Source organism: Babylonia areolata, chromosome 4 (genome assembly GCF_041734735.1).
Source record: "Babylonia areolata isolate BAREFJ2019XMU chromosome 4, ASM4173473v1, whole genome shotgun sequence".
NCBI lineage: Eukaryota > Metazoa > Mollusca > Gastropoda > Neogastropoda > Buccinidae > Babylonia > Babylonia areolata.
The window spans coordinates 32,172,961-32,182,960 of NC_134879.1; the positions used below are offsets into that span (position 1 = coordinate 32,172,961).

General features: G+C 43.3%; 1 protein-coding gene across 4 annotated transcripts in view; it reads left to right on the top strand.

The window, feature by feature from the left end:
• Window positions 1-10,000, top strand: part of LOC143281074 (tyrosine-protein kinase receptor-like) — a 347,133-nt gene that overhangs the window by 235,535 nt on the left and 101,598 nt on the right. The window lies entirely within an intron of this gene.

A 10,000-nucleotide genomic window follows, 5' to 3' on the forward strand; every position in this document is an offset into this window, starting at 1 on the left:
CCTCTCTGTCTTTATGTCTCTGTCTGTCTCAGTCTCTCTCTTTCGCTCTGTCTCTCTCTCTCTCTCTCTCTCTCTCTCTCTCTCTGTCTTTTCTATCTGTGTCTCTGTCTGTTTTTGTTTGTCTCTCTCTTTTTCTGTCTCTTTCTTTCTTTCTTTTTTTCTCATGTTTTTTCTCTGTTCCCCGGTCTCTCTTACCGCTTCTTCCTGTCTCCGCCTGTCTGCCCCTCCCCTCTCTGTCTCTGTCTGTCTGTCTGTCTGTCTCTCTCTCTCTCTGTGTCTCACGCTGACTCTGTCCACCTCTCTCTCTTGCCATTTTCTGTCTGTCTGTCTCTGTACAGACAATTATGTCTTCCTGTGCCTTTAGGCACTGATCCACTTTTCTTTTCTTTTCTTTCTTTTTTTTTTTTTTTTTTTTTGGGGGGGGGGGGGAGGTTCTTCTTTGTCTCGACTCTCTCTCCCTCTTTGAAGGGAATAGGTTGAGAAAATTGAGAGATTCAGTTAAGGAATTGAAAACGTTCTGGGCAATAATAAGATCTGTAAATAGAAAGGCTTTTATGTATAATGATATATCTTTTTTTTATAGAGTTTTCAGAGATATTGAGTATGATGTACCACAAGAACTGAACAGTGTGATAGAAGAAGATGATGCATTTGAAACATTATTCAATAATCTCATAGCCAAAGAAGAGGTTACTGCAAGTATTAGACGTTTTTAATCAGGAAAGAGTGCAGGACCAGGTGAAATAGTCGGAGAGATGTTAAAGCATGCACATTCAGCCATCATTGGCTTTCTTGTTCAATTATTTAAACAGTTCTTGAAATTCGAACGCTTCCTTTAAGATGGTCAAAATCCATGATAATTCTAATTCACAAAAAGGAGACGTCGGCAATCTTGATAATTATCGTGGAGTAGCGCTTACCAGTGTTTTAAGTAAAATCTACACTCATATACTGAACAATATATTTTACAAAGTATTAACAAAGTGGGCTGAAAAGAAAGAAAAAAATAATTGAACAGTAAGCAGGCTTTAGAAGTAATTATAGTGCAATAGATCATGTTTTCACTTTGTATTCTGTTGTGCAAAAATATTTGCTTAACAATACTGCATTTTATTTTGCATTTGTAGACTTTAAGAAGGCCTTCGATTCTGTGAATCGCAATGCTCTTTGGCATGTTTTGCGTGAAAGTGGTGTAAGTGGTAAATGTTATATGGCTCTCAGAGATATTTGTAAATCAGTACTTGCATGTGTCCGTGCGAATGGTGTGTATTCAGAATGTTTGGGTTATCCAAATGGCGTAAAACAAGGTTGTAATTTGAGCCCACAGATGTTCTCTCTTTTCATTAATGAATTAGCAATAGAACTGTCAAGAAAAGGAAGACATGGAATTCAGTGAATTCCGGGAGCTATCGAAATATTCTTACTGTTATTAACAGATAATGTCATTCTTTTGTCAGATTCTGTTATAGGTTTACAAAACCAATGAAATGCTTTGAAAGAAGAAGCAGATCGCTTTGGCATAACAGTTAATTTAGACAAAACTAAAATTATGATTTTTAGAATGGGTGAGCATCTGTCAGTACATTAAAAGTGGTTATATGGAAATGCGGATATTAAAGTAACTAATTCATATAAGTATTTTTGAATGGGATTTTCAACAAAATTAAGTTTAAACTATGCGTTGGGAGAATCTTGTAGGAAAGCAAAGAAAGGTGTAAATGAAATACTGAAATCGTTAAAAAAAAAATAAAAAAAAAAGCTTAACTCGATTCATTATTATCTATTTTGGAAAATGTTTGATACATAAATTGAACTTGTACTTACATACGCAGCCGAAAGTTTGGGGTCTAAAGGTAAACTCACAAATGGAGAAAGTGCACACCGGTGCAATAAAAAGTTTTCTGAATGTACCGATTCATTCATCCAACACACTGTTATATGTGGAAGTGGGCAGATATCCATTGTACATGTAACTTTTGTGAAATGTATTAAGTATTGGTTGAAATTATTGAAGCTTCCACAATCACGTTTGTGCAAACAGGCTTATCATGTGATGTCATTACAAATGGAGTCAGGTAAAGAAAACTGGGCTTATAATGTTTAAAAGATTCTGTCTGAACATGGTTTTGGAATTGTGTGGATGTCTCAGGAAGTGGAAAATGAGCAGCAGTTTATTTCAGAATTTAAAGATAGACGTATTTGTTCTCCTCCTCCTCCTCCTACTTTTTCTCCTTCATCTTCTTCTCTGCTCCTTCTCCTTCTCCACCTCTTCCTCCTCCTTCTCCTCTTCTTCTGTTCCTCCGCCTCCTCCTCTTCTCCACCTTTTCTTCTTCTTGTTCTTCTTCTTCTTCTTGTTCCTTTTGTTCCTCCTCCTCCTGTTCTCCCCCCCCTTTCTTCTTCTTCCTTCTTTTGTTCCTCCTCCTCCTGTTCTCTCTCCCCCGCCCCCTTTCTTCTTCTTCCTCCTTTTGTTCCTCCTCCTCCTGTTCTCTCCCCCCCCTTCTTCTTCTTCCTTTTGTTCCTCCTCCTGTTCTCTCTCTCTCTCCCCCCCCCCCCTTCTTCTTCTTCCTTCTTTTGTTCCTCCTCCTCTTCCTCCCCCTTTTCTTCTTCTTCTGGTGCTGCTGTTTCTGCTCCTGAACTCTGTGAAGAGTGATTTGGGAGTCTCACGGAAGAACTGGTCACCCCATTTCTCCAGGTCTGTCTGTTGTGTGTCAAAGCCTGGGTCTCCGCAAAATGGTTTTCCTGTCCATTCTGCAATGCCATCAGTCCATCGCGTTTTTTTTGCTGTCTTTCCTTCCGTCTCCTACCCTGGACAGTAGAATGGATCGTTCCGGTGAGGCCGTTGGACCTTTTCACATGGCCATACCAACGTAGATTTCTTTGTTCTGCCACTGTCCGTCAGCATGTCTTTGTCTGCCTCTCCTTTCGTTGAATTCTGTGATTTCTCACTCCTTCTTTCTTCTTCCTCTTTTATTCTCTTGCCACATGTTTTTTTTTCTGCCTGCACAGACATTTGTTCTTCTATCCATGTAAGTTTGCAAGGGACGACCCTTTTGTTGCCGTGGGTTTGGGTGTTTTTTGGGGGGTGGTGGTTGGTTTGTTTTTCGTGCATACTGCACAGTGGATCTCGGTTTGTCGTTTCATCCGAATGGCTAAAATCCAGAGCACCACTCAAGGTCCAGCGGAAGGGGAAGCAAATCGTAGCGAGCGTGGGAGGGATTCGAACCTTTGCTCCCAGATTGTCTCGCTTCCTGGGCGGACGCGTCAACACGAGGCCAGTACTCCCACCAGTTTCCCCTTACCCCCCGCCCCCTCCGATCCCCCTTCCTCCCCCCCCCCCCCCCCCCCCCCCCAGCCCAGTAGGGGGTCCCTCTCACCTGGCGTCCACGGATCGACCAACGAAAGGTGTGCGCAAATGCACCGGCAGTTTTCTGTTGATTCCATTGATTAATCGATACGACGCCGACAGTCAACAAAATGCCCACGCCCCCTCCCTCCCTCCCTCCCTTTCCTTAGCTGTCAACAACCACACACACACACACACACACACACACACACACACACACACACACACAAACCCAAAAAAACACCAGCCGTCACACCTATCAAAAAACCACATCCTCTTTAAGGTTTAAATGCATTGTGTCTAGGGCTTGGCATAGGGAGGCGGTGATGGGAGGGGGTGGGGGTGGGGGTGGGGGATGGGGTGCCGGGGGGAGTGGTGCACGAGGGGACTAATCCTCTAATCCTCTCCTCACGCCGTTTTAATGTTGTAGTTGTTAGGGTGGGTTCTATCCTCGATACAGCGTTTTCCACAAGAGGGTAAGGAAGAACAAGAGGGGGAGGAAAAGGGAATGAACACCTCACACAAGGGTCGTTTCACGGAGGTTCTCTGTTCTGACCTCTTCAGATACAAAGGGTGAGAGTGCCTGACAGTGCGTAATAATGCGCGACAATGCGCGAGCCTCTGCACAAAAAGTACATAAACTCCATTTAATAAAACATACAAAAAGTATTTATAAAACAATATAATAAATACTGTATAAACTATATTTGTAATTCACAGCATGAAAGAATTTTGACAACACAAATATAACACTTTATCATTTGGATGAATCGATCCATAGAAATTACAAAGACAATTGAGTAGAAATGAACAATAACCAAACAATCCCAGAAACGGATCACCTTTCATTCGTTTACTAAAATAGTGAAATTAAGTAATCCAATTCATAACCAGAATAAATACAAAATGTTTTGACAAATAATGAAGAACCAAAACACCTATAAATAATAATAAGAATAATAGGACCTAACCTCATCAGTGTGACAACAGGCCAAACATTGAAACACTAGGACCCGTCCGGTCCAGCCGATTCTCACGCTCCGGCTTACAGTTGCTGTGACGGGATCAGCTAAGTTATCCAGAACTGTACTCACTTGACACTGAGGAGCGATGATCACAATAAAATCATATTCATAAGAAACACGCAATTGCTTCCCCTAGCATCACAAGCACCACCACGCAATTGCTTCCCCCTAGCATCACAAGCAACAACACGCAATTGCTTCCCTAGCATCACAAGCACCAACACGCAATTGCTTTCCCCCTAGCATCACAAGCAACAACACGCAATTGCTTTCCCTAGCATTCACAAGCACCAACACGCAATTGCTTCCCCCTAGCATCACAAGCAACAACACGCAATTGCTTCCCCCTAGCATCACAAGCACCAACACGCAATTGCTTCCCCCTAGCATCACAAGCACCAACACGCAATTGCTTCCCCCCTAGCATCACAAGCAACAACACGCAATTGCTTCCCCTAGCATCACAAGCACCAACACGTAATTGCTTCCCCCTAGCATCACAAGCACCAACACGCAATTGCTTCCCCTAGCATCACAAGCAACAACACGCAATTGCTTTCCCTAGCATCACAATGCTTCCCCCTAGCATCACAAGCACCAACACGCAATTGCTTCCCCTAGCATCACAAGCACAACACGCAATTGCTTCCCCTAGCATCACAAGCAACAACACGCACGCGCAATCTCAGCCACACATTCATTCAAAGTGCCACAAAAAATAAATTGCTATTACATTAACCCTTTCCCAACTGAAGTCATGTAACCCCATTCACACCTGTGTGGAGTGACGGACAACCGGGAGTCACGTGCCTTTCCTCAAGGACACAACACCAAGCCGAGACACGGGGCTCGAACCCCAGTCCCCCTGTGAACACTGAATTAAAAGTTCAACGCCTGACCGGTTCTGCCAGGAACGCCACGACATCCTGTTCATTAGCGACAAAAATACTTCACCCCGCTTTGGTTTGTTTCTTCACAAAGCCAGCTGTTGTTGTTGGCTTAAGTTTAAAAAAAAAAAAAAAAAAAAATCGACAGTTCAAAGCTGATAATGACAGATGGTTTATTAAGTGCCTTGTATTTACTGTGTTCTCCACCACCACCACTACCACCCGTCCCCCCCAACCTCTACCCTCCCGCCCCCCCCCCCCCCCCCCCCCACCCCTCACCCTCGCTTTCCCCATGCAGATTTGTGATAAAAGTCACGATTATTGGTCACTCAAAGGCTTTGCTGTTGGCGTCAGTTCTCTAAATCCCCCCACCCCCACCCCACCCCCCACTCCTCTACTCCCCCATGTTGAGCACATTCGTGTCCTTCACATGCACACACACCATCTGCGCGCACAGACACACAGACACACACGCACGCACACACACACACACACACACACACACACATGCATGCATGCATTGTCTAGCCCCCTCCCCCCCTCCCTGTCCCCCCTCCCTGCCCCCCCAACCCCGAAACACACACACACATACACACACGCTCTCTCTCTCTCTTTCTCTCTCTCTCTCACACACACACACACACACACACAGACACACACACTTCTACACACACTCACACACATAATTCCACACACACACTTCTACACACACACACACACACACACACACACACACACACACTCACAAAAGAATGCTTGCAGACACTCATAAACATCAGAGTTAATTTCCAAACAAATATTTCAAGGTCTCTGCTCTGCAGATGTTTTGCTGAATCTGTTTTAACCTCTTTCTTCTGCTGGTGTGGGGGCGGGGTGTGTGTGTGTGTGGGTGTGTGTGGGGGGGTCGGGGGACCGGGGGGGGGGGGGGGGGTCTTGGTGTAAAGGATAAGCATGTGCTGAATAAGGTCCTGAATCTGTGCAGAAGGTTGTGGGGGGTGGGACAGAGAAGCTGCAGTGTGGTGTACATACATCACTGTTGGACAGAAAGCCACGCGCATTTCAAGCGACAGCAGCCACAATATATTCTTTTCAAAATCATTATCAGCATTCACCTTCAGGAAAACTCTTTCACGTTCCGAAATCCCAAATAGAACAGCTTCGTTCCTCCACAATCGTTCCAGCTTTAAAACAAATGTAATGAACGACGTGACTCAGGAATGTGTATGCAAGTGTACATATGTGCGTAATGTGATATCGTTGTATATTATACTGTTGAAAGGCCTGATTTTTAAAAAAAAAAAATCACATGTCCATGTTTTGAATTGTTGCTGGATATATTTTTTTAATTCTCAACCCTGTGTATGACTGACTATTGTATGTGTGGTTTACTTTAACATTTGAGCATTTTATGTCTTCTGTGTATACATATGTATACATAGCTAGTTGTGTGTTAAATAGTCCAGTTGATTGTTTATTGTAGGTCCCCACATCATCCTTTTCAAATAAGAATCTGCAGAAGTAGTGCATACAATATTTGATTATTGATTAATTTTCTGTCCTAATCTCTCTTTCCCCCCTCCCCCCTCTCTCACACACACCCTTCCAATTTTATGTTTTTTCTTTCTCCAATCACTGACAGTCACCCTCTCCATTTTACATTTTGTGCTCTATCTTTTCCACATTCTGTTCTCTCTCTCCCTCTCTCTCTGTCTCTCTGTCTCTCTCTCTGTCTCTCTGTCTCTCTGTCTGTGTCTGTGTCTGTCTGTCTGTCTGTCTCTCTCTCTCTCTCTCTCTCTCTCTCTCTCTTCCTTCCTCAGTTCCCTCCACCTCCGCCCCCCTCCCTCTCCACCTCAACTGCCTCCATTTCATTGGAATATACAGAAATTATGATTTCTAGTTTCAGTTTCAGTTTCAGTAGCTCAAGGAGGCGTCACTGCGTTCGGACAAATCCATATACGCTACACCACATCTGCCAAGCAGATGCCTGACCAGCAGCGTAACCCAACGCGCTTAGTCAGGCCTTGAGAGGAAAAAAAAAGTAAATAAATAATAGGTAAATACATAGAAAAGAACTACTACTAATAATAATGATATGTATAAGGCGCAAAAACCTGATGAAGTCAACTATAAGCGTACAAAAAAAAAGAATAAATAAAATACTTTAAAAAATAACAGTAATAAAATAATAATAATAATAATAAAATAATAATAATAAAGAAATAAATTCTAATTTATTCATGATTTCTAATTAATAATAACAATCATCATCATGATAATAGAAATTATAATAATCAAAATAATCATAATAATGATAATAATATAATTTATTTTCAGTCTAATATCATCATCTTAGATTAACAGGCTATAAATAAATAAACGAACGATTGTATACATATTCAGTGACTGTGACTTTCATGCTTTGCACCTCGAAATCAATCCTTCTCTCATTGGAGATGATAATGATTATTACGTTTGGTTTGGTTTTTGTGTATTTGTTGCTGTTGTATTTGTTTGTTGTTGTTATGCTGCCCCATCATCTGCACGCTGTTTCTCTGTCATTACTCCCACGCCGCTCATTCCGAGTCCCCCATACACAGCCACACCCTGGTTCGTCTGTCAAAATCTCAGTGCCGGCAGTCCACAAAGAACCATCGAGGTTAGGCCGCCAAGAGGCCACACACTAGACGAGACCCCGCACTGCTGCCTTTTTTTCTGATTTACCTTGCGCAGAACACACACCACTTACTAAGCCTCCGACTGACGACAATAAAATTATTCGCGGTGCCAGACTTGAGTGAGTGAACGTCTTCCCAAGAGTGGTGACCACCACCACGTCCTTCCAACGACAGTCCCCCATGAACCTACCGACACTGAAGACCTTTGACAGGACTCGTCCCAAGCATGGAAGTGGGTTGGCGATGGTGGGGAGGGGAGGGGAGGGGGGATACGAAACCTGAGGTCACTTTCAGAGCAGGGCACGAGAGGTAACAGACTCTGGGGCAGTTTTTGGCTACGTGGATGACGAATGAGGAGGAGGAGGAGGATGACGATGATGATGACGATGCCTGAAGATCATGACGATGATGGTGGTTATCGTGATGATGACCGTGTTGCCATGGAGGTCCATTTTAGGTCTAGTATTATGTATTTGTATTTCTCTTTTTATCACAACAGATTTCTCTGTACGTGTGAAACTCGAGCTGCTCTCCCCAGGGAGAGCGCGTCGCTACGCTACAGCGCCACCCTTTTTTTTTTCTTTTTTCTTTTCCTGCGTGCAGTTTTATTTGTTTTTCCTATAGAAGTGGATTTTTTTTTTTTTTTTTTTTTTTTACAGAATATTGTCAGGAACAACCCTTTTGTTGCCGTGGGTTCTTTTACGTGCGCTAGATGCATGCTGCACACAGGACCTCGGTTTATCGACTCATCCGAATGACTATATATATATATTTTTTTTTTAATTATATAATATATATATATATATATATGTATGTATGTATATACGCAGAGAGGCTCCGTGGCAGAATCAGTCAAGCGTTGTATCTGAGATCCAGTGTTCACCAGTGATCAGGGTTCGAATTAGGGTTCGAGTCTCCGTTTCGGCGTGTGTGGTGTTGACGTGTTCTTGGGGAAAGACACTTTACTCCGATTTTCCTCACTCCACCCAGGTGTGAATACCATACCTGACTTCTGTTGGGGGAAGGAGGTTACAACGGCGGAAGGAGAGGACTGGGCCCCGCCGCCCTGTGGCGAACCCTACACACAGTGCTGGTGGCCGTGAAAGGCTGTTGGACCTTTAATGCTCTCTGTCTCTGTGTCTGTGTCTCTCTCTGTCTCTGTGTCTCTGTCTCTGTCTCTCTGTCTCTGTACCTGTGTCTCTGTCTCTGTCTCTTTCTCTCTCCCAAGTTTCTGTCTGTCTCTGTCTCTTTCTCTCTCCCAAGTTTCTGTCTCTCTATCTCTGTCTCTCTGCCTCTGTCTCTCTCTCTATGTCTCTCTGTCTGTCTCTGTGTCAGTCTCTCTGTCTGTCTCTGTGTCTCTGTCTCTGTCTGTCTCTGTCTCTATGTGTGTGTCTCTCTCTGTCTCTGTCTTTGTCTGTCTGTCTCTCTGTTTCTGTCTCTGTCTGTTTGTCTGTCTGTCCTCTCTCTCTCTCTCTCTCTCTCTCTCTCTCTCTCTCTCTCTCTCTCTCTCTCCCTCTCTCTGTATATGCTAAACTACGAGAAAAGTTTGTATTCAAACATTATAGAAATAGTAACACTCCGCCAATTCCATTTTTGTTACAAAATGAATTCAGGTGTGTAATAAGAGATGTTGCCATGTTTATTTACTATGCTTTCCGTTCCAGAGAGGAACTGATGTAAAGTTTAATTTTGAGATGTTAAAATCAAAATTGCGTGGCAGAACAATTATGTTTAAGTTTTGTTGAATCTGGTTTTTCCTCTTTTTTTTTTCGTTTTTATCTTTATGTGTACGTGTTCTCATGTGGACAGCACAACAGATCATTCACTGCGTGACATGAGGTGCATGCCCATAGGGCAGGTCCTCACAGACAACCACGCTCACAGACACAAAGGGAAGAGTTCTGGATCAGCAAACTCAGGACGCTCTATCCTCAAGGCCTCAACACTCTCTAATTCTCGGGACAAGTCAGGGAGGGACAGAGAGGGAGAAAAGGCAGGGGGTATGAAGAGAGAGAGAGAAAAAAAAAACGGGGGTTGAAGGAAGGCGAACTAGATTCATTCTGAACTTGA